General features: G+C 60.7%; 2 protein-coding genes across 6 annotated transcripts in view; one reads left to right on the top strand and one right to left on the bottom strand.

Moving 5' to 3' along the window:
- LOC134984262 (zinc finger protein 345-like) overlaps positions 1-22580 on the bottom strand; it is a 91866-nt gene extending 69286 nt beyond the window's left edge. The window contains exon 1 of one of the 2 annotated variants that reach the window (XM_063949887.1): positions 22507-22580. The gene's annotated coding sequence lies outside the window, so the exon portion shown is untranslated. Of the gene's footprint in view, positions 1-22319; positions 22468-22506 lie in introns of those variants that run through there. The other variant, XM_063949886.1, reaches the window with a different exon arrangement.
- LOC134984263 (oocyte zinc finger protein XlCOF22-like) overlaps positions 22550-25534 on the top strand; it is a 55445-nt gene continuing 52460 nt past the window's right edge. For 3 of the 4 annotated variants that reach the window (XM_063949891.1, XM_063949890.1, XM_063949888.1), the window contains exon 1: positions 22550-22635. The gene's annotated coding sequence lies outside the window, so the exon portion shown is untranslated. Of the gene's footprint in view, positions 22636-22792; positions 23181-25534 lie in introns of those variants that run through there. The other variant, XM_063949889.1, reaches the window with a different exon arrangement.

Below are 25534 nucleotides of genomic sequence, written 5' to 3'. Positions count from 1 at the left end.
CGGGTGACATGGTCAGGGTGACAGGGGGATAGCGGGTGACATGGTGAGGGTGACGGGGGCAGCGGGTGACATGGTGAGGGTGCCAGGTGGATAGCGGGTGACATGGTGAGGGTAACAGGTGGGATAGCGGGTGACAGGTGGATAGCGGGTGACGGGTGGATAGCGGTTGACATGGTGGGGGTGACGGGGGATAGTGGGTGACATGGTGAGGGTGACAGGTGGATAGCGGGTGACATGGTGAGGGTGACGGGGGATAGTGGGTGACATGGTGAGGGTGACAGGTGGATAGCGGGTGACATGGTGAGGGTGACTGGGGTAGCGGGTGACATGGTGAGGGTGACAGGGGGATAGCGGGTGACATGGTGAGGGTGACGGGGGGATAGCGGGTGACATGGTGATGGTGACAGGTGGGATAGCGGGTGAGAGGTGGATAGCGGGTGACATGGTGAGGGTGATGGGTGGATAGCGGGTGACATGGTCAGGGTGACAGGGGGATAGCGGGTGACATGGTCAGGGTGACAGGGGGATAGCGGGTGACATGGTGAGGGTGACAGGGGCAGCGGGTGACATGGTGAGGGTGACAGGTGGATAGCGGGTGACATGGTGAGGGTAACAGGTGGGATAGCGGGTGACAGGTGGATAGCGGGTGACGGGTGGATAGCGGTTGACATGGTGAGGGTGACGGGGGATAGTGGGTGACATGGTGAGGGTGACAGGTGGATAGCGGGTGACATGGTGAGGGTGACGGGGGATAGTGGGTGACATGGTGAGGGTGACAGGTGGATAGCGGGTGACTGGGGTAGCGGGTGACATGGTGAGGGTGACAGGGGGATAGCGGGTGACATGGTGAGGGTGACGGGGGGATAGCGGGTGACATGGTGATGGTGACAGGTGGGATAGCGGGTGAGAGGTGGATAGCGGGTGACATGGTGAGGGTGACGGGTGGATAGCGGGTGACATGGTCAGGGTGACAGGGGGATAGCGGGTGACATGGTCAGGGTGACAGTGGGATAGCGGGTGACATGGTGAGGGTGACGGGGGCAGCGGGTGACATGGTGAGGGTGCCAGGTGGATAGCGGGTGACATGGTGAGGGTAACAGGTGGGATAGCGGGTGACAGGTGGATAGCGGGTGACAAGTGGATAGCGGTTGACATGGTGAGGGTGACGGGGGATAGTGGGTGACATGGTGAGGGTGACAGGTGGATAGCGGGTGACATGGTGAGGGTGACGGGGGATAGTGGGTGACATGGTGAGGGTGACAGGTGGATAGCGGGTGACATGGTGAGGGTGACTGGGGTAGCGGGTGACATGGTGAGGGTGACGGGGGGATAGCGGGTGACATGGTGATGGTGACAGGTGGGATAGCGGGTGAGAGGTGGATAGCGGGTGACATGGTGAGGGTGACGGGTGGATAGCGGGTGACATGGTCAGGGTGACAGGGGGATAGCGGGTGACATGGTCAGGGTGACAGGGGGATAGCGGGTGACATGGTGAGGGTGACGGGGGCAGCGGGTGACATGGTGAGGGTGCCAGGTGGATAGCGGGTGACATGGTGAGGGTAACAGGTGGGATAGCGGGTGACAGGTGGATAGCGGGTGACGGGTGGATAGCGGTTGACATGGTGAGGGTGACGGGGGATAGTGGGTGACATGGTGAGGGTGACAGGTGGATAGCGGGTGACATGGTGAGGGTGACGGGGGATAGTGGGTGACATGGTGAGGGTGACAGGTGGATAGCGGGTGACATGGTGAGGGTGACAGGTGGATAGCGGGTGACATGTTGAGGGTGACTGGGGTAGCGGGTGACATGGTGAGGGTGACAGGGGGATAGCGGGTGACATGGTGAGGGTGACGGGGGGATAGCGGGTGACATGGTGATGGTGACAGGTGGGATAGCGGGTGAGAGGTGGATAGCGGGTGACATGGTGAGGGTGACAGGTGGATAGCGGGTGACATGGTGAGGGTGACTGGGGTAGCGGGTGACATGGTGAGGGTGACGGGGGGATAGCGGGTGACATGGTGATGGTGACAGGTGGGATAGCGGGTGAGAGGTGGATAGCGGGTGACATGGTGAGGGTGACGGGTGGATAGCGGGTGACATGGTCAGGGTGACAGGGGGATAGCGGGTGACATGGTCAGGGTGACAGGGGGATAGCGGGTGACATGGTGAGGGTGACGGGGGCAGCGGGTGACATGGTGAGGGTGCCAGGTGGATAGCGGGTGACATGGTGAGGGTAACAGGTGGGATAGCGGGTGACAGGTGGATAGCGGGTGACGGGTGGATAGCGGTTGACATGGTGGGGGTGACGGGGGATAGTGGGTGACATGGTGAGGGTGACAGGTGGATAGCGGGTGACATGGTGAGGGTGACGGGGGATAGTGGGTGACATGGTGAGGGTGACAGGTGGATAGCGGGTGACATGGTGAGGGTGACTGGGGTAGCGGGTGACATGGTGAGGGTGACAGGGGGATAGCGGGTGACATGGTGAGGGTGACGGGGGGATAGCGGGTGACATGGTGATGGTGACAGGTGGGATAGCGGGTGAGAGGTGGATAGCGGGTGACATGGTGAGGGTGACGGGTGGATAGCGGGTGACATGGTCAGGGTGACAGGGGGATAGCGGGTGACATGGTCAGGGTGACAGGGGGATAGCGGGTGACATGGTGAGGGTGACAGGGGCAGCGGGTGACATGGTGAGGGTGACAGGTGGATAGCGGGTGACATGGTGAGGGTAACAGGTGGGATAGCGGGTGACAGGTGGATAGCGGGTGACGGGTGGATAGCGGTTGACATGGTGAGGGTGACGGGGGATAGTGGGTGACATGGTGAGGGTGACAGGTGGATAGCGGGTGACATGGTGAGGGTGACGGGGGATAGTGGGTGACATGGTGAGGGTGACAGGTGGATAGCGGGTGACTGGGGTAGCGGGTGACATGGTGAGGGTGACAGGGGGATAGCGGGTGACATGGTGAGGGTGACGGGGGGATAGCGGGTGACATGGTGATGGTGACAGGTGGGATAGCGGGTGAGAGGTGGATAGCGGGTGACATGGTGAGGGTGACGGGTGGATAGCGGGTGACATGGTCAGGGTGACAGGGGGATAGCGGGTGACATGGTCAGGGTGACAGTGGGATAGCGGGTGACATGGTGAGGGTGACGGGGGCAGCGGGTGACATGGTGAGGGTGCCAGGTGGATAGCGGGTGACATGGTGAGGGTAACAGGTGGGATAGCGGGTGACAGGTGGATAGCGGGTGACAAGTGGATAGCGGTTGACATGGTGAGGGTGACGGGGGATAGTGGGTGACATGGTGAGGGTGACAGGTGGATAGCGGGTGACATGGTGAGGGTGACGGGGGATAGTGGGTGACATGGTGAGGGTGACAGGTGGATAGCGGGTGACATGGTGAGGGTGACTGGGGTAGCGGGTGACATGGTGAGGGTGACGGGGGGATAGCGGGTGACATGGTGATGGTGACAGGTGGGATAGCGGGTGAGAGGTGGATAGCGGGTGACATGGTGAGGGTGACGGGTGGATAGCGGGTGACATGGTCAGGGTGACAGGGGGATAGCGGGTGACATGGTCAGGGTGACAGGGGGATAGCGGGTGACATGGTGAGGGTGACGGGGGCAGCGGGTGACATGGTGAGGGTGCCAGGTGGATAGCGGGTGACATGGTGAGGGTAACAGGTGGGATAGCGGGTGACAGGTGGATAGCGGGTGACGGGTGGATAGCGGGTGACATGGTGAGGGTGACGGGGGATAGTGGGTGACATGGTGAGGGTGACAGGTGGATAGCGGGTGACATGGTGAGGGTGACTGGGGTAGCGGGTGACATGGTGAGGGTGACGGGGGGATAGCGGGTGACATGGTGAGGGTGACGGGGGGATAGCGGGTGACATGGTGATGGTGACAGGTGGGATAGCGGGTGAGAGGTGGATAGCGGGTGACATGGTGAGGGTGACGGGTGGATAGCGGGTGACATGGTCAGGGTGACAGGGGGATAGCGGGTGACATGGTCAGGGTGACAGGGGGATAGCGGGTGACATGGTGAGGGTGACGGGGGCAGCGGGTGACATGGTGAGGGTGCCAGGTGGATAGCGGGTGACATGGTGAGGGTAACAGGTGGGATAGCGGGTGACAGGTGGATAGCGGGTGACAGGTGGATAGCGGTTGACATGGTGAGGGTGACGGGGAATAGTGGGTGACATGGTGAGGGTGACAGGTGGATAGCGGGTGACATGGTGAGGGTGACGGGGGATAGTGGGTGACATGGTGAGGGTGACAGGTGGATAGCGGGTGACATGGTGAGGGTGACTGGGGTAGCGGGTGACATGGTGAGGGTGACAGGGGGATAGCGGGTGACATGGTGAGGGTGACGGGGGGATAGCGGGTGACATGGTGAGGGTGACAGGTGGGATAGCGGGTGACATGGTGATGGTGACAGGTGGGATAGCGGGTGACATGGTGATGGTGACAGGTGGGATAGCGGGTGAGAGGTGGATAGCGGGTGACATGGTGAGGGTGACGGGTGGATAGCGGGTGACATGGTCAGGGTGACAGGGGGATAGCGGGTGACATGGTCAGGGTGACAGGGGGATAGCGGGTGACATGGTGAGGGTGACGGGGGCAGCGGGTGACATGGTGAGGGTGCCAGGTGGATAGCGGGTGACATGGTGAGGGTAACAGGTGGGATAGCGGGTGACAGGTGGATAGCGGGTGACGGGTGGATAGCGGTTGACATGGTGAGGGTGACGGGGGATAGTGGGTGACATGGTGAGGGTGACAGGTGGATAGCGGGTGACATGGTGAGGGTGACGGGGGATAGTGGGTGACATGGTGAGGGTGACAGGTGGATAGCGGGTGACATGGTGAGGGTGACTGGGGTAGCGGGTGACATGGTGAGGGTGACAGGGGGATAGCGGGTGACATGGTGAGGGTGACGGGGGGATAGCGGGTGACATGGTGATGGTGACAGGTGGGATAGCGGGTGAGAGGTGGATAGCGGGTGACATGGTGAGGGTGACGGGTGGATAGCGGGTGACATGGTCAGGGTGACAGGGGGATAGCGGGTGACATGGTCAGGGTGACAGGGGGATAGCGGGTGACATGGTCAGGGTGACAGGGGGATAGCGGGTGACATGGTGAGGGTGCCAGGTGGATAGCGGGTGACATGGTGAGGGTAACAGGTGGGATAGCGGGTGACGGGTGGATAGCGGTTGACATGGTGAGGGTGACGGGGGATAGTGGGTGACATGGTGAGGGTGACAGGTGGATAGCGGGTGACATGGTGAGGGTGACGGGGGATAGTGGGTGACATGGTGAGGGTGACAGGTGGATAGCGGGTGACATGGTGAGGGTGACTGGGGTAGCGGGTGACATGGTGAGGGTGACAGGGGGATAGCGGGTGACATGGTGAGGGTGACGGGGGGATAGCGGGTGACATGGTGATGGTGACAGGTGGGATAGCGGGTGAGAGGTGGATAGCGGGTGACATGGTGAGGGTGACGGGTGGATAGCGGGTGACATGGTCAGGGTGACAGGGGGATAGCGGGTGACATGGTCAGGGTGACAGGGGGATAGCGGGTGACATGGTGAGGGTGACGGGGGCAGCGGGTGACATGGTGAGGGTGCCAGGTGGATAGCGGGTGACATGGTGAGGGTAACAGGTGGGATAGCGGGTGACAGGTGGATAGCGGGTGACGGGTGGATAGCGGTTGACATGGTGAGGGTGACGGGGGATAGTGGGTGACATGGTGAGGGTGACAGGTGGGATAGCGGGTGAGAGGTGGATAGCGGGTGACATGGTGAGGGTGACGGGTGGATAGCGGGTGACATGGTCAGGGTGACAGGGGGATAGCGGGTGACATGGTCAGGGTGACAGGGAGATAGCGGGTGACATGGTGAGGGTGACGGGGGCAGCGGGTGACATGGTGAGGGTGCCAGGTGGATAGCGGGTGACATGGTGAGGGTAACAGGTGGGATAGCGGGTGACAGGTGGATAGCGGTTGACATGGTGAGGGTGACGGGGGATAGTGGGTGACATGGTGAGGGTGACAGGTGGATAGCGGGTGACATGGTGAGGGTGACGGGGGATAGTGGGTGACATGGTGAGGGTGACAGGTGGATAGCGGGTGACATGGTGAGGGTGACTGGGGTAGCGGGTGACATGGTGAGGGTGACAGGGGGATAGCGGGTGACATGGTGAGGGTGACGGGGGGATAGCGGGTGACATGGTGATGGTGACAGGTGGGATAGCGGGTGAGAGGTGGATAGCGGGTGACATGGTGAGGGTGACGGGTGGATAGCGGGTGACATGGTCAGGGTGACAGGGGGATAGCGGGTGACATGGTCAGGGTGACAGGGGGATAGCGGGTGACATGGTGAGGGTGACGGGGGCAGCGGGTGACATGGTGAGGGTGCCAGGTGGATAGCGGGTGACATGGTGAGGGTAACAGGTGGGATAGCGGGTGACAGGTGGATAGCGGGTGACGGGTGGATAGCGGTTGACATGGTGAGGGTGACGGGGGATAGTGGGTGACATGGTGAGGGTGACAGGTGGATAGCGGGTGACATGGTGAGGGTGACGGGGGATAGTGGGTGACATGGTGAGGGTGACAGGTGGATAGCGGGTGACTGGGGTAGCGGGTGACATGGTGAGGGTGACAGGGGGATAGCGGGTGACATGGTGAGGGTGACGGGGGGATAGCGGGTGACATGGTGACGGGGGGATAGCGGGTGAGAGGTGGATAGCGGGTGACATGGTGAGGGTGACAGGTGGATAGCGGGTGACATGGTCAGGGTGACAGGGGGATAGCGGGTGACATGGTCAGGGTGACAGGGGGATAGCGGGTGACATGGTCAGGGTGACAGGGGGATAGCGGGTGACATGGTGAGGGTGCCAGGTGGATAGCGGGTGACATGGTGAGGGTAACAGGTGGGATAGCGGGTGACAGGTGGATAGCGGGTGACGGGTGGATAGCGGTTGACATGGTGAGGGTGACGGGGGATAGTGGGTGACATGGTGAGGGTGACAGGTGGATAGCGGGTGACATGGTGTGGGTGACGGGGGATAGTGGGTGACATGGTGAGGGTGACAGGTGGATAGCGGGTGACATGGTGAGGGTGACTGGGGTAGCGGGTGACATGGTGAGGGTGACAGGGGGATAGCGGGTGACATGGTGAGGGTGACGGGGGGATAGCGGGTGACATGGTGATGGTGACAGGTGGGATAGCGGGTGAGAGGTGGATAGCGGGTGACATGGTGAGGGTGACGGGTGGATAGCGGGTGACATGGTCAGGGTGACAGGGGGATAGCGGGTGACATGGTCAGGGTGACAGGGGGATAGCGGGTGACATGGTCAGGGTGACAGGGGGATAGCGGGTGACATGGTGAGGGTGCCAGGTGGATAGCGGGTGACATGGTGAGGGTAACAGGTGGGATAGCGGGTGACAGGTGGATAGCGGGTGACGGGTGGATAGCGGTTGACATGGTGAGGGTGACGGGGGATAGTGGGTGACATGGTGAGGGTGACAGGTGGATAGCGGGTGACATGGTGAGGGTGACGGGGGATAGTGGGTGACATGGTGAGGGTGACCGGTGGATAGCGGGTGACATGGTGAGGGTGACTGGGGTAGCGGGTGACATGGTGAGGGTGACAGGGGGATAGCGGGTGACATGGTGAGGGTGACGGGGGGATAGCGGGTGACATGGTGATGGTGACAGGTGGGATAGCGGGTGAGAGGTGGATAGCGGGTGACATGGTGAGGGTGACGGGTGGATAGCGGGTGACATGGTCAGGGTGACAGGGGGATAGCGGGTGACATGGTCAGGGTGACAGGGGGATAGCGGGTGACATGGTGAGGGTGACGGGGGCAGCGGGTGACATGGTGAGGGTGCCAGGTGGATAGCGGGTGACATGGTGAGGGTAACAGGTGGGATAGCGGGTGACAGGTGGATAGCGGGTGACGGGTGGATAGCGGTTGACATGGTGAGGGTGACGGGGGATAGTGGGTGACAGGTGGATAGCGGGTGACATGGTGAGGGTGACGCGGGATAGTGGGTGACATGGTGAGGGTGACAGGTGGATAGCGGGTGACATGGTGAGGGTGACTGGGGTAGCGGGTGACATGGTGAGGGTGACAGGGGGATAGCGGGTGACATGGTGAGGGTGACGGGGGGATAGCTGGTGACATGGTGATGGTGACAGGTGGGATAGCGGGTGAGAGGTGGATAGCGGGTGACATGGTGAGGGTGACGGGTGGATAGCGGGTGACATGGTCAGGGTGACAGGGGGATAGCGGGTGACATGGTCAGGGTGACAGGGGGATAGCGGGTGACATGGTGAGGGTGACGGGGGCAGCGGGTGACATGGTGAGGGTGCCAGGTGGATAGCGGGTGACATGGTGAGGGTAACAGGTGGGATAGCGGGTGACAGGTGGATAGCGGGTGACGGGTGGATAGCGGTTGACATGGTGAGGGTGACGGGGGATAGTGGGTGACATGGTGAGGGTGACAGGTGGATAGCGGGTGACATGGTGAGGGTGACGGGGGATAGTGGGTGACATGGTGAGGGTGACAGGGGGATAGCGGGTGACATGGTGAGGGTGACTGGGGTAGCGGGTGACATGGTGAGGGTGACTGGGGGATAGCGGGTGACATGGTGAGGGTGACGGGGGGATAGCGGGTGACATGGTGATGGTGACAGGTGGGATAGCGGGTGAGAGGTGGATAGCGGGTGACATGGTGAGGGTGGCGGGTGGATAGCGGGTGACATGGTCAGGGTGACAGGGGGATAGCGGGTGACATGGTCAGGGTGACAGGGGGATAGCGGGTGACATGGTGAGGGTGACGGGGGCAGCGGATGACATGGTGAGGGTGCCAGGTGGATAGCGGGTGACATGGTGAGGGTAACAGGTGGGATAGCGGGTGACAGGTGGATAGCGGGTGACGGGTGGATAGCGGTTGACATGGTGAGGGTGACGGGGGATAGTGGGTGACATGGTGAGGGTGACAGGTGGATAGCGGGTGACATGGTGAGGGTGACGGGGGCAGCGGGTGACATGGTGAGGGTGCCAGGTGGATAGCGGGTGACATGGTGAGGGTAACAGGTGGGATAGCGGGTGACGGGTGGATAGCGGTTGACATGGTGAGGGTGACGGGGGATAGTGGGTGACATGGTGAGGGTGACAGGTGGATAGCTGGTGACATGGTGAGGGTGACGGGGGATAGTGGGTGACATGGTGAGGGTGACAGGTGGATAGCGGGTGACATGGTGAGGGTGACTGGGGTAGCGGGTGACATGGTGAGGGTGACAGGGGGATAGCGGGTGACATGGTGAGGGTGACGGGGGGATAGCGGGTGACATGGTGATGGTGACAGGTGGGATAGCGGGTGACATGGTGAGGGTGACGGGTGGATAGCGGGTGACATGGTCAGGGTGACAGGGGGATAGCGGGTGACATGGTCAGGGTGACAGGGGGATAGCGGGTGACATGGTGAGGGTGACGGGGGAAGCGGGTGACATGGTGAGGGTGCCAGGTGGATAGCGGGTGACATGGTGAGGGTAACAGGTGGGATAGCGGGTGACAGGTGGATAGCGGGTGACGGGTGGATAGCGGTTGACATGGTGAGGGTGACGGGGGATAGTGGGTGACATGGTGAGGGTGACAGGTGGATAGCGGGTGACATGGTGAGGGTGACAGGTGGATAGCGGGTGACATGGTGAGGGTGACAGGTGGATAGCGGGTGACATGGTGAGGGTGACTGGGGTAGCGGGTGACATGGTGAGGGTGACAGGGGGATAGCGGGTGACATGGTGAGGGTGACGGGGGGATAGCGGGTGACATGGTGATGGTGACAGGTGGGATAGCGGGTGAGAGGTGGATAGCGGGTGACATGGTGAGGGTGACGGGTGGATAGCGGGTGACATGGTCAGGGTGACAGGGGGATAGCGGGTGACATGGTCAGGGTGACAGGGGGATAGCGGGTGACATGGTGAGGGTGACAGGGGCAGCGGGTGACATGGTGAGGGTGCCAGGTGGATAGCGGGTGACATGGTGAGGGTAACAGGTGGGATAGCGGGTGACAGGTGGATAGCGGGTGACGGGTGGATAGCGGTTGACATGGTGAGGGTGACGGGGGATAGTGGGTGACATGGTGAGGGTGACAGGTGGATAGCGGGTGACATGGTGAGGGTGACGGGGGATAGTGGGTGACATGGTGAGGGTGACAGGGGGATAGCGGGTGACATGGTGAGGGTGACTGGGGTAGCGGGTGACATGGTGAGGGTGACAGGGGGATAGCGGGTGACATGGTGAGGGTGACGGGGGGATAGCGGGTGACATGGTGATGGTGACAGGTGGGATAGCGGGTGAGAGGTGGATAGCGGGTGACATGGTGAGGGTGACGGGTGGATAGCGGGTGACATGGTCAGGGTGACAGGGGGATAGCGGGTGACATGGTCAGGGTGACAGGGGGATAGCGGGTGACATGGTGAGGGTGACGGGGGCAGCGGGTGACATGGTGAGGGTGCCAGGTGGATAGCGGGTGACATGGTGAGGGTAACAGGTGGGATAGCGGGTGACAGGTGGATAGCGGGTGACATGGTGAGGGTGACGGGGGATAGTGGGTGACATGGTGAGGGTGACAGGTGGATAGTGGGTGACATGGTGAGGGTGACTGGGGTAGCGGGTGACATGGTGAGGGTGACAGGGGGATAGCGGGTGACATGGTGAGGGTGACGGGGGGATAGCTGGTGACATGGTGATGGTGACAGGTGGGATAGCAGGTGAGAGGTGGATAGCGGGTGACATGGTGAGGGTGACGGGTGGATAGCGGGTGACATGGTCAGGGTGACAGGGGGATAGCGGGTGACATGGTCAGGGTGACAGGGGGATAGCGGGTGACATGGTGAGGGTGACGGGGGCAGCGGGTGACATGGTGAGGGTGCCAGGTGGATAGCGGGTGACATGGTGAGGGTAACAGGTGGGATAGCGGGTGACAGGTGGATAGCGGGTGACGGGTGGATAGCGGTTGACATGGTGAGGGTGACGGGGGATAGTGGGTGACATGGTGAGGGTGACAGGTGGATAGCGGGTGACATGGTGAGGGTGACGGGGGATAGTGGGTGACATGGTGAGGGTGACAGGGGGATAGCGGGTGACATGGTGAGGGTGACTGGGGTAGCGGGTGACATGGTGAGGGTGACAGGGGGATAGCGGGTGACATGGTGAGGGTGACGGGGGGATAGCGGGTGACATGGTGATGGTGACAGGTGGGATAGCGGGTGAGAGGTGGATAGCGGGTGACATGGTGAGGGTGACGGGTGGATAGCGGGTGACATGGTCAGGGTGACAGGGGGATAGCGGGTGACATGGTCAGGGTGACAGGGGGATAGCGGGTGACATGGTGAGGGTGACGGGGGCAGCGGATGACATGGTGAGGGTGCCAGGTGGATAGCGGGTGACATGGTGAGGGTAACAGGTGGGATAGCGGGTGACAGGTGGATAGCGGGTGACGGGTGGATAGCGGTTGACATGGTGAGGGTGACGGGGGATAGTGGGTGACATGGTGAGGGTGACAGGTGGATAGCGGTTGACATGGTGAGGGTGACGGGGGATAGTGGGTGACATGGTGAGGGTGACAGGTGGATAGCGGGTGACATGGTGAGGGTGACGGGGGCAGCGGGTGACATGGTGAGGGTGCCAGGTGGATAGCGGGTGACATGGTGAGGGTAACAGGTGGGATAGCGGGTGACAGGTGGATAGCGGGTGACGGGTGGATAGCGGTTGACATGGTGAGGGTGACGGGGGATAGTGGGTGACATGGTGAGGGTGACAGGTGGATAGCGGGTGACATGGTGAGGGTGACGGGGGATAGTGGGTGACACGGTGAGGGTGACAGGTGGATAGCGGGTGACATGGTGAGGGTGACTGGGGTAGCGGGTGACAGGGGGATAGCGGGTGACATGGTGAGGGTGACGGGGGGATAGCGGGTGACATGGTGATGGTGACAGGTGGGATAGCGGGTGAGAGGTGGATAGCGGGTGACATGGTGAGGGTGACGGGTGGATAGCGGGTGACATGGTCAGGGTGACAGGGGGATAGCGGGTGACATGGTCAGGGTGACAGGGGGATAGCGGGTGACATGGTGAGGGTGACGGGGGCAGCGGGTGACATGGTGAGGGTGCCAGGTGGATAGCGGGTGACATGGTGAGGGTAACAGGTGGGATAGCGGGTGACAGGTGGATAGCGGGTGACGGGTGGATAGCGGTTGACATGGTGAGGGTGACGGGGGATAGTGGGTGACATGGTGAGGGTGACAGGTGGATAGCGGGTGACATGGTGAGGGTGACGGGGGATAGTGGGTGACATGGTGAGGGTGACAGGGGGATAGCGGGTGACATGGTGAGGGTGACTGGGGTAGCGGGTGACATGGTGAGGGTGACAGGGGGATAGCGGGTGACATGGTGAGGGTGACGGGGGGATAGCGGGTGACATGGTGATGGTGACAGGTGGGATAGCGGGTGAGAGGTGGATAGCGGGTGACATGGTGAGGGTGACGGGTGGATAGCGGGTGACATGGTCAGGGTGACAGGGGGATAGCGGGTGACATGGTCAGGGTGACATGGGGATAGCGGGTGACATGGTGAGGGTGACGGGGGCAGCGGGTAACATGGTGAGGGTAACAGGTGGGATAGCGGGTGACGGGTGGATAGCGGTTGACATGGTGAGGGTGACGGGGGATAGTGGGTGACATGGTGAGAGTGACAGGTGGATAGCGGGTGACATGGTGAGGGTGACGGGGGATAGTGGGTGACATGGTGAGGGTGACAGGGGGATAGCGGGTGACATGGTGAGGGTGACTGGGGTAGCGGGTGACATGGTGAGGGTGACAGGGGGATAGCGGGTGACATGGTGAGGGTGACGGGGGGATAGCGGGTGACATGGTGATGGTGACAGGTGGGATAGCGGGTGAGAGGTGGATAGCGGGTGACATGGTGAGGGTGACGGGTGGATAGCGGGTGACATGGTCAGGGTGACAGGGGGATAGCGGGTGACATGGTCAGGGTGACAGGGGGATAGCGGGTGACATGGTGAGGGTGACAAGGGCAGCGGGTGACATGGTGAGGGTGCCAGGTGGATAGCGGGTGACATGGTGAGGGTAACAGGTGGGATAGCGGGTGACAGGTGGATAGCGGGTGACGGGTGGATAGCGGTTGACATGGTGAGGGTGACGGGGAATAGTGGGTGACATGGTGAGGGTGACAAGTGGATAGCGGGTGACATGGTGAGGGTGACGGGGGATAGTGGGTGACATGGTGAGGGTGACAGGTGGGATAGCGGGTGAGAGGTGGATAGCGGGTGACATGGTGAGGGTGACGGGGGATAGTGGGTGACATGGTGAGGGTGACAGGTGGGATAGCGGGTGACAGGTGGATAGCGGGTGACATGGTGAGGGTGACTGGGGTAGCGGGTGACATGGTGAGGGTGACAGGGGGATAGCGGGTGACATGGTGAGGGTGACGGGGGGATAGCGGGTGACATGGTGATGGTGACAGGTGGGATAGCGGGTGAGAGGTGGATAGCGGGTGACATGGTGAGGGTGACGGGGGGATAGCGGGTGACATGGTGATGGTGACAGGTGGGATAGCGGGTGAGAGGTGGATAGCGGGTGACATGGTGAGGGTGACGGGTGGATAGCGGGTGACATGGTCAGGGTGACAGGGGGATAGCGGGTGACATGGTCAGGGTGACAGGGGGATAGCGGGTGACATGGTGAGGGTGCCAGGTGGATAGCGGGTGACATGGTGAGGGTAACAGGTGGGATAGCGGGTGACATGGTGATGGTGACAGGTGGGATAGCGGGTGACATGGTGAGGGTGACGGGTGGATAGCGGGTGACATGGTCAGGGTGACAGGGGGATAGCGGGTGACATGGTCAGGGTGACAGGGGGATAGCGGGTGACATGGTCAGGGTGACAGGGGGATAGCGGGTGACATGGTGAGGGTAGCAGGTGGGATAGCGGGTGACAGGTGGATAGCGGGTGACGGGTGGATAGCGGTTGACATGGTGAGGGTGACGGGGGATAGTGGGTGACATGGTGAGGGTGACAGGTGGATAGCGGGTGACATGGTGAGGGTGACGGGGGATAGTGGGTGACACGGTGAGGGTGACAGGTGGATAGCGGGTGACATGGTGAGGGTGACTGGGGTAGCGGGTGACATGGTGAGGGTGACAGGGGGATAGCGGGTGACATGGTGAGGGTGACGGGGGGATAGCGGGTGACATGGTGATGGTGACAGGTGGGATAGCGGGTGAGAGGTGGATAGCGGGTGACATGGTGAGGGTGACGGGTGGATAGCGGGTGACATGGTCAGGGTGACAGGGGGATAGCGGGTGACATGGTCAGGGTGACAGGGGGATAGCGGGTGACATGGTGAGGGTGACGGGGGCAGCGGGTGACATGGTGAGGGTGCCAGGTGGATAGCGGGTGACATGGTGAGGGTAACAGGTGGGATAGCGGGTGACAGGTGGATAGCGGGTGACGGGTGGATAGCGGTTGACATGGTGAGGGTGACGGGGGATAGTGGGTGACATGGTGAGGGTGACAGGTGGATAGCGGGTGACATGGTGAGGGTGACGGGGGATAGTGGGTGACATGGTGAGGGTGACAGGGGGATAGCGGGTGACATGGTGAGGGTGACTGGGGTAGCGGGTGACATGGTGAGGGTGACAGGGGGATAGCGGGTGACATGGTGAGGGTGACGGGGGGATAGCGGGTGACATGGTGATGGTGACAGGTGGGATAGCGGGTGAGAGGTGGATAGCGGGTGACATGGTGAGGGTGACGGGTGGATAGCGGGTGACATGGTCAGGGTGACAGGGGGATAGCGGGTGACATGGTCAGGGTGACATGGGGATAGCGGGTGACATGGTGAGGGTGACGGGGGCAGCGGGTGACATGGTGAGGGTAACAGGTGGGATAGCGGGTGACGGGTGGATAGCGGTTGACATGGTGAGGGTGACGGGGGATAGTGGGTGACATGGTGAGAGTGACAGGTGGATAGCGGGTGACATGGTGAGGGTGACGGGGGATAGTGGGTGACATGGTGAGGGTGACAGGGGGATAGCGGGTGACATGGTGAGGGTGACTGGGGTAGCGGGTGACATGGTGAGGGTGACAGGGGGATAGCGGGTGACATGGTGAGGGTGACGGGGGGATAGCGGGTGACATGGTGATGGTGACAGGTGGGATAGCGGGTGAGAGGTGGATAGCGGGTGACATGGTGAGGGTGACGGGTGGATAGCGGGTGACATGGTCAGGGTGACAGGGGGATAGCGGGTGACATGGTCAGGGTGACAGGGGGATAGCGGGTGACATGGTGAGGGTGACGGGGGCAGCGGGTGACATGGTGAGGGTGCCAGGTGGATAGCGGGTGACATGGTGAGGGTAACAGGTGGGATAGCGGGTGACAGGTGGATAGCGGGTGACGGGTGGATAGCGGTTGACATGGTGAGGGTGACGGGGAATAGTGGGTGACATGGTGAGGGTGACAAGTGGATAGCGGGTGACATGGTGAGGGTGACGGGGGATAGTGGGTGACATGGTGAGGGTGACAGGTGGGATAGCGGGTGAGAGGTGGATAGCGGGTGACATGGTGAGGGTGACGGGGGATAGTGGGTGACATGGTGAGGGTGACAGGTGGGATAGCGGGTGACAGGTGGATAGCGGGTGACATGGTGAGGGTGACTGGGGTAGCGGGTGACATGGTGAGGGTGACAGGGGGATAGCGGGTGACATGGTGAGGGTGACGGGGGGATAGCGGGTGACATGGTGATGGTGACAGGTGGGATAGCGGGTGAGAGGTGGATAGCGGGTGACATGGTGAGGGTGACGGGTGGATAGCGGGTGACATGGTCAGGGTGACAGGGGGATAGCGGGTGACATGGTCAGGGTGACAGGGGGATAGCGGGTGACATGGTGAGGGTGCCAGGTGGATAGCGGGTGACATGGTGAGGGTAACAGGTGGGATAGCGGGTGACAGGTGGATAGCGGGTGACGGGTGGATAGCGGTTGACATGGTGAGGGTGACGGGGGATAGTGGGTGACATGGTGAGGGTGACAGGTGGATAGCGGGTGACATGGTGAGGGTGACGGGGGATAGTGGGTGACATGGTGAGGGTGACAGGGGGATAGCGGGTGACATGGTGAGGGTGACTGGGGTAGCGGGTGACATGGTGAGGGTGCCAGGTGGATAGCGGGTGACATGGTGAGGGTAACAGGTGGGATAGCGGGTGACAGGTGGATAGCGGGTGACGGGTTGATAGCGGTTGACATGGTGAGGGTGACGGGGGATAGTGGGTGACATGGTGAGGGTGACAGGTGGATAGCGGGTGACATGGTGAGGGTGACGGGGGATAGTGGGTGACATGGTGAGGGTGACAGGGGGATAGCGGGTGACATGGTGAGGGTGACGGGGGCAGCGGGTGACATGGTGAGGGTGCCAGGTGGATAGCGGGTGACATGGTGAGGGTAACAGGTGGGATAGCGGGTGACAGGTGGATAGCGGGTGACGGGTGGATAGCGGTTGACATGGTGAGGGTGACGGGGGATAGTGGATGACATGGTGAGGGTGACAGGTGGATAGCGGGTGACATGGTGAGGGTGACGGGGGATAGTGGGTGACATGGTGAGGGTGACAGGGGGATAGCGGGTGACATGGTGAGGGTGACAGGTGGATAGCGGGTGACATGGTGAGGGTGCCAGGTGGATAGCGGGTGACATGGTGAGGGTAACAGGTGGGATAGCGGGTGACAGGTGGATAGCGGGTGACATGGTGAGGGTGACGGGGGATAGTGGGTGACATGGTGAGGGTGACAGGTGGATAGCGGGTGACATGGTGAGGGTGACTGGGGCAGCGGGTGACATGGTGAGGGTAACAGGTGGGATAGCGGGTGACGGGTGGATAGCGGTTGACATGGTGAGGGTGACGGGGGATAGTGGGTGACATGGTGAGAGTGACAGGTGGATAGCGGGTGACATGGTGAGGGTGACGGGGGATAGTGGGTGACATGGTGAGGGTGACAGGGGGATAGCGGGTGACATGGTGAGGGTGACTGGGGTAGCGGGTGACATGGTGAGGGTGACAGGGGGATAGCGGGTGACATGGTGAGGGTGACGGGGGGATAGCGGGTGACATGGTGATGGTGACAGGTGGGATAGCGGGTGAGAGGTGGATAGCGGGTGACATGGTGAGGGTGACGGGTGGATAGCGGGTGACATGGTCAGGGTGACAGGGGGATAGCGGGTGACATGGTCAGGGTGACAGGGGGATAGCGGGTGACATGGTGAGGGTGACGGGGGCAGCGGGTGACATGGTGAGGGTGCCAGGTGGATAGCGGGTGACATGGTGAGGGTAACAGGTGGGATAGCGGGTGACAGGTGGATAGCGGGTGACGGGTGGATAGCGGTTGACATGGTGAGGGTGACGGGGAATAGTGGGTGACATGGTGAGGGTGACAAGTGGATAGCGGGTGACATGGTGAGGGTGACGGGGGATAGTGGGTGACATGGTGAGGGTGACAGGTGGGATAGCGGGTGAGAGGTGGATAGCGGGTGACATGGTGAGGGTGACGGGGGATAGTGGGTGACATGGTGAGGGTGACAGGTGGGATAGCGGGTGACAGGTGGATAGCGGGTGACATGGTGAGGGTGACTGGGGTAGCGGGTGACATGGTGAGGGTGACAGGGGGATAGCGGGTGACATGGTGAGGGTGACGGGGGGATAGCGGGTGACATGGTGATGGTGACAGGTGGGATAGCGGGTGAGAGGTGGATAGCGGGTGACATGGTGAGGGTGACGGGTGGATAGCGGGTGACATGGTCAGGGTGACAGGGGGATAGCGGGTGACATGGTCAGGGTGACAGGGGGATAGCGGGTGACATGGTGAGGGTGCCAGGTGGATAGCGGGTGACATGGTGAGGGTAACAGGTGGGATAGCGGGTGACAGGTGGATAGCGGGTGACGGGTGGATAGCGGTTGACATGGTGAGGGTGACGGGGGATACTGGGTGACATGGTGAGGGTGACAGGTGGATAGCGGGTGACATGGTGAGGGTGACGGGGGATAGTGGGTGACATGGTGAGGGTGACAGGGGGATAGCGGGTGACATGGTGAGGGTGACTGGGGTAGCGGGTGACATGGTGAGGGTGCCAGGTGGATAGCGGGTGACATGGTGAGGGTAACAGGTGGGATAGCGGGTGACAGGTGGATAGCGGGTGACGGGTGGATAGCGGTTGACATGGTGAGGGTGACGGGGGATAGTGGGTGACATGGTGAGGGTGACAGGTGGATAGCGGGTGACATGGTGAGGGTGACGGGGGATAGTGGGTGACATGGTGAGGGTGACAGGTGGATAGCGGGTGACATGGTGAGGGTGACGGGGGATAGTGGGTGACATGGTGATGGTGACAGGTGGGATAGCGGGTGAGAGGTGGATAGCGGGTGACATGGTGAGGGTGACGGGGGATAGTGGGTGACATGGTGAGGGTGACAGGTGGATAGCGGGTGACATGGTGAGGGTGACGGGGGATAGTGGGTGACATGGTGAGGGTGACAGGGGGATAGCGGGTGACATGGTGAGGGTGACGGGGGCAGCGGGTGACATGGTGAGGGTGCCAGGTGGATAGCGGGTGACATGGTGAGGGTAACAGGTGGGATAGCGGGTGACAGGTGGATAGCGGGTGACGGGTGGATAGCGGTTGACATGGTGAGGGTGACGGGGGATAGTGGATGACATGGTGAGGGTGACAGGTGGATAGCGGGTGACATGGTGAGGGTGACGGGGGATAGTGTGTGACATGGTGAGGGTGACAGGGGGATAGCGGGTGACATGGTGAGGGTGACAGGTGGATAGCGGGTGACATGGTGAGGGTGCCAGGTGGATAGCGGGTGACATGGTGAGGGTAACAGGTGGGATAGCGGGTGACAGGTGGATAGCGGGTGACATGGTGAGGGTGACGGGGGATAGTGGGTGACATGGTGAGGGTGACAGGTGGATAGCGGGTGACATGGTGAGGGTGACTGGGGTAGCGGGTGACATGGTGAGGGTGACAGGGGGATAGCGGGTGACATGGTGAGGGTGACGGGGGGATAGCGGGTGACATGGTGAGGGTGACAGGTGGATAGCGGGTGACATGGTGAGGGTGCCAGGTGGATAGCGGGTGACATGGTGAGGGTAACAGGTGGGATAGCGGGTGACAGGTGGATAGCGGGTGACATGGTGAGGGTGACGGGGGATAGTGGGTGACATGGTGAGGGTGACAGGTGGATAGCGGGTGACATGGTGAGGGTGACTGGGGTAGCGGGTGACATGGTGAGGGTGACAGGGGGATAGCGGGTGACATGGTGAGGGTGACGGGGGGATAGCGGGTGACATGGTGATGGTGACAGGTGGGATAGCGGGTGAGAGGTGGATAGCGGGTGACATGGTGAGGGTGACGGGTGGATAGCGGGTGACATGGTCAGGGTGACAGGGGGATAGCGGGTGACATGGTCAGGGTGACAGGGGGATAGCGGGTGACATGGTGAGGGTGACGGGGGCAGCGGGTGACATGGTGAGGGTGCCAGGTGGATAGCGGGTGACATGGTGAGGGTAACAGGTGGGATAGCGGGTGACGGGTGGATAGCGGTTGACATGGTGAGGGTGACGGGGGATAGTGGGTGACATGGTGAGGGTGACAGGTGGATAGCGGGTGACATGGTGAGGGTGACGGGGGATAGTGGGTGACATGGTGAGGGTGACAGGGGGATAGCGGGTGACATGGTGAGGGTGACTGGGGTAGCGGGTGACATGGTGAGGGTGACAGGGGGATAGCGGGTGACATGGTGAGGGTGACGGGGGGATAGCGGGTGACATGGTGATGGTGACAGGTGGGATAGCGGGTGAGAGGTGGATAGCGGGTGACATGGTGAGGGTGACGGGTGGATAGCGGGTGACATGGTCAGGGTGACAGGGGGATAGCGGGTGACATGGTCAGGGTGACATGGGGATAGCGGGTGACATGGTGAGGGTGACGGGGGCAGCGGGTGACATGGTGAGGGTGCCAGGTGGATAGCGGGTGACATGGTGAGGGTAACAGGTGGGATAGCGGGTGACAGGTGGATAGCGGGTGACAGGTGGATAGCGGTTGACATGGTGAGGGTGACGGGGGGATAGCGGGTGACATGGTGATGGTGACAGGTGGGATAGCGGGTGAGAGGTGGATAGCGGGTGACATGGTGAGGGTGACGGGTGGATAGCGGGTGACATGGTCAGGGTGACAGGGGGATAGCGGGTGACATGGTCAGGGTGACAGGGGGATAGCGGGTGACATGGTGAGGGTGACGGGGGCAGCGGGTGACATGGTGAGGGTGCCAGGTGGATAGCGGGTGACATGGTGAGGGTAACAGGTGGGATAGCGGGTGACGGGTGGATAGCGGTTGACATGGTGAGGGTGACGGGGGATAGTGGGTGACATGGTGAGGGTGACAGGTGGATAGCGGGTGACATGGTGAGGGTGACGGGGGATAGTGGGTGACATGGTGAGGGTGACAGGGGGATAGCGGGTGACATGGTGAGGGTGACTGGGGTAGCGGGTGACATGGTGAGGGTGACAGGGGGATAGCGGGTGACATGGTGAGGGTGACGGGGGGATAGCGGGTGACATGGTGATGGTGACAGGTGGGATAGCGGGTGAGAGGTGGATAGCGGGTGACATGGTGAGGGTGACGGGTGGATAGCGGGTGACATGGTCAGGGTGACAGGGGGATAGCGGGTGACATGGTCAGGGTGACAGGGGGATAGCGGGTGACATGGTGAGGGTGACGGGGGCAGCGGATGACATGGTGAGGGTGCCAGGTGGATAGCGGGTGACATGGTGAGGGTAACAGGTGGGATAGCGGGTGACAGGTGGATAGCGGGTGACGGGTGGATAGCGGTTGACATGGTGAGGGTGACGGGGGATAGTGGGTGACATGGTGAGGGTGACAGGTGGATAGCGGGTGACATGGTGAGGGTGACGGGGGATAGTGGGTGACATGGTGAGGGTGACAGGTGGATAGCGGGTGACAGGTGGGATAGTGGGTGACAGGTGGATAGCGGGTGACATGGTGAGGGTGACGGGGGATAGTGGGTGACTGGTGGATAGCGGGTGACATGGTGAGGGTAACAGGTGGGATAGCGGGTGACAGGTGGATAGCGGGTGACGGGTGGATAGCGGTTGACATGGTGAGGGTGACGGGGGATAGTGGGTGACATGGTGAGGGTGACAGGTGGATAGCGGGTGACATGGTGAGGGTGACGGGGGATAGTGGGTGACATGGTGAGGGTGACAGGTGGATAGCGGGTGACAGGTGGGATAGTGGGTGACAGGTGGATAGCGGGTGACATGGTGAGGGTGACAGGTGGATAGCGGGTGACAGGTGGGATAGTGGGTGACAGGTGGATAGCGGGTGACATGGTGAGGGTGACGGGGGATAGTGGGTGACATGGTGAGGGTGACAGGTGGATAGCGGGTGACAGGTGGGATAGTGGGTGACAGGTGGATAGCGGGTGACATGGTGAGGGTGACGGGGGATAGTGGGTGACTGGTGGATAGTGGGTGACATGGTGAGGATGACAGGTGGATAGTGGATGATAGGGCACAGCCAACCTCCTAACCCACCCACTGCACGATGACAGGGGCAGAGGATGCCTCCCAGCAGCACAGACAGCCTCCCCCCCCCCTTTCACAGAGCAAAGGGGATGCTTCCAGCGTCACAGGCAGCTTCCTCCCCCTCCCCCACTGTCATAATGACTCCAGCCGCCTCTTCCCTCTCTCCCCCACGCTGTCCCCGGGGATGCTCCTGCCGCACAGTCCACAGCCAGCTCTTCACTCTCTCCGTTCCCGCTCACCTGTCCGCCTCTAGGCTCAGTAGTTCCGCCGTCTACATCCATAGCGCGGGGAGAGATTCTTCTCCCTCATGCTGACGGCCGGGAACCTTGCAGAGCTCAAGGAGGCGGAGCTCCTCAGACTGCAGGCATGCATGACTAGCAGCGCAGCGGCAGCAATAATAATTTAATAAAAAAGGCTGAAAATGACGGGGGAGGGGCAGCACCGGGCCTGGGATGTTATTGTTCACTCACGGAGCGGAGGATGTAATGTGCGGTCTTTCACCTGACCGCACATCGCTCCTCCCGTACCCTGATCGGCGCCTCTCTATGTTTGGGGGGGGCGAGCTGCCCCCTTGCCCCCCCAGTTCCGACGCCATCATGATGATGTCACCAACTATTACCTTTAGTAATCAGGTGGCGAGCGAAGCGACCCCGCGAGGGTACTTTTCAGGTACCCTGCTCGGACGTAGCTCCTCCCCCTGGTGACGTAGATCCTCCCCCTGGTGACGTAGCTCCTCCCCTAGTGACGTCAGAACGTCCCTTCTCCATCTCCGATTTAGAACCAACTGTGGGATGAGGGAACAATACCTGGAGGATGAGGTGACTGATCGCAGCCGGAAGTGAGGATTGCACACACCGGAAGTGAGGATTGCACACACCGGAAGCGCCAGTGGTTGGGCGGAGCTACACTCAGGAAAGAGGTTTACCTGCAGTCAGGTATTGGTAACAAGCGCAGGGGGTTATGGGTAAACACAATACTAAAGACTACGGACGGTAGAATGGGCAGAGCTAACAGAGTGACGGTCGCTGCAGCCAACAGACGAGTGAGTGGGCGGAGCTGAGTGTCGATGTTTGCAGCCGTTAGACGTAAGAATGGGCGGAGCTAATAGAGTGACGGGCGTACAAGCCAATGCACGTCAGAGTGGGCGGAGGTAACTGAGTGACGGGTGCCGCAGCCAATAGACGAGAGAGTGAGCGGAGCTAACAGTGACGGTCCTGGCAGCAAATAGCCGATATAGTGGGCGGAGCTAACTGAGTGACGGGCGCCTCAGCCTATGGGCGGGACCGTGCGTGATGCTGGGAGAGTGGGCGGGGCTCAGGGCAGCTGAGTGACACTGGCAGCTGTAGCGCCACGTGCATTCCCCTCCGCTGTTCCTTCCCATAATCCACTGCGCTGCATCCCGCCCACTATCTGCTAGCAAGCCTCGTTCCTGTGTGTAACCCCGCCCACCCAGCTCTCTGCTGTCGCTCTCATTCCCAAGGTAACTCTCTCCTGCCCCTCCCCTCACCTACTGCCCCTCTGTCTCCTGTCCCCCCCCCCACACCTACTGCCCCCGTCTCCTTTCTCCCCCTCACCTACTGCCCCTCTGTCTCCCCCTCACCTACTTCCCGGTCTCCCCCTCACCTACTGCCCCGTCTCCCCCTCACCTACTGCCCCGTCTCCCCTCACCTACTGCCCCCTGTCTCCCCTCACCTACTGCCCCCTGTCTCCCCTCACCTACTGCCCCGTCTCCCCTCACCTACTGCCCCCTGTCTCCCCTCACCTACTGCCCCTCTGTCTCCCCCTCACCTACTGCCCCGTCTCCCCTCACCTACTGCCCCCTGTCTCCCCTCACCTACTGCCCCGTCTCCCCTCACCTACTGCCCCCTGTCTCCCCTCACCTACTGCCCCCGTCTCCTTTCTCCCCCTCTCCTACTGCCCCTCTGTCTCCCCCTCACCTACTGCCCCGTCTCCCCTCACCTACTGACCCCTGTCTCCCCTCACCTACTGCCCCCTGTCTCCCCCTCACCTACTGCCCCTCTGTCTCCTGTCCCCCCTCACCTACTGCTCCTCTGTCTCCTGTCCCCCCTCACCTACTGCCCCTCTGTCTCCTGTCTTCCCCCTCTGGCTTTTGTGGGTCATGTCCTCTGTTTGAGCATTCCCTGTGTGTGTGGAGTGTGTCGGTACGGCTGTGTCGACATGTTTGAGGAGGATAATGATGGGGAGGGGGAGCAGATGCCTTTAGCAGGGATGTCACCCCCTGGGGGGGGGGCAGACACCTGAGTGGATGGTATTATGGAAGGAAATGAGTGCACGTATAGACTCCTTACATAAAAAATTTGACGACATGCCGACTGTGGGACAGCCGAATCTTCAGCTCGTGCCTGTCCAGGTGTCTCAAAAGCCATCAGGGGCTCTGAAACGCCCGCCATCTCAGATGGCACAAGTAGATGTCGACACGGATACTGACACCAGTGTCGACGACGATGAGTCAAATTTAATGCCCGTCAGGGCCATTCACTGCATGATTGAGGCAATGAAAGAGGTGTTAAATATTTCTGATTTACATCCAGGTACCACAAAAAAGGGTATTATGTTTGGGGAGAAAAAACTACCCGTAGTTTTCCCCCCGTCAGATGAACTAAATGAAGTGTGTGTAGAAGTGTGGGCTTCCCCTGATAAGAAATTGGTAATTCCTAAGAAGCTACTGATGGCGTTCCCTTTCCCGCCAGAGGACAGGTTACGTTGGGAAACACACCCTAGGGTGGATAAAGCGCTCACACGTTTGTCTAAAAAGGTGGCACTACCGTCCCAGCATACGGCCGCCCTTAAGGAGCCTGCTGATAGAAAGCAGGAGGCGATCCTGAAGTCTGTATACACACACTCAGGCATTATACTTAGACCAGCTATTGCGTCAGCATGGATGTGCAGTGCTGCCGCTGCATGGTCAGATAAACTGTCAGAAAATATTGACACACTAGACAGAGACACGATTCTGCTAACAATTGAACATATCAAAGACTCAGTCTTATATATGAGAGATGCACAGAGGGAAATCTGCCGGCTGGCATCTAAAGTAAGTGCATTGTCCATTTCTGCTAGGCGATGTTTATGGACTCGCCAGTGGACTGGAGATGCAGATTCCAAAAGTCACATGGAAGTTTTGCCTTATAAGGGGGAGGAATTATTTGGGGATGGTCTCTCCGACCTAGTTTCCACAGCAACGTCTGGGAAGTCAGCATTTTTACCCCATGTCCCCTCACAGCCTAAGAAGGCGCCATTTTATCAGGTTCAGTCCTTTCGGACCCAGAAAAATAAGCGGGGAAAAGGAGGGTCTTTTCTGTCTAGAGGCAGAGGTAGGGGAAAAAGGCTGCAGCAAACAGCAGGTTCCCAGGAACAAGTCCTCCCCCGCTTCCTCTTCCAAGTCCGCCGCATGACGGTGGGGCTCCACAGGCGGAGCCAGGTACGGTGGGGGCCCGCCTCAGGAATTTCAGCGATCAGTGGGCTCGCTCACAGGTGGATCCCTGGATCCTTCAAATAGTATATTAGGGATACAAGCTGGAATTCGAGGCGGCTCCACCCCACCGTTTCCTAAAATCCGCCTTGCCGATTGCTCCCTCAGACAGGGAGGCGGTGCTAGCAGTGATTCACAAGCTGTATTCCCAGCAGGTGATAATCAAGGTACCCCTACTTCAACAAGGCCGGGGTTACTATTCCACACTATTTGTGGTGCCGAAACCGGACGGTTCGGTGAGACCCATTTTAAATTTGAAATCCTTGAACACATACATAAAAAAGTTCAAGATGGAATCGCTTAGGGCGGTTATTGCAAGCCTGGACGAGGGGGATTACATG

Source organism: Pseudophryne corroboree (genome assembly GCF_028390025.1).
Source record: "Pseudophryne corroboree isolate aPseCor3 chromosome 3 unlocalized genomic scaffold, aPseCor3.hap2 SUPER_3_unloc_45, whole genome shotgun sequence".
In the NCBI taxonomy this organism is placed as follows: Eukaryota; Metazoa; Chordata; class Amphibia; order Anura; family Myobatrachidae; genus Pseudophryne; species Pseudophryne corroboree.
Note: the sequence above shows the minus strand (reverse complement) of the source record. Positions and strands in the feature narration are given on the sequence as shown.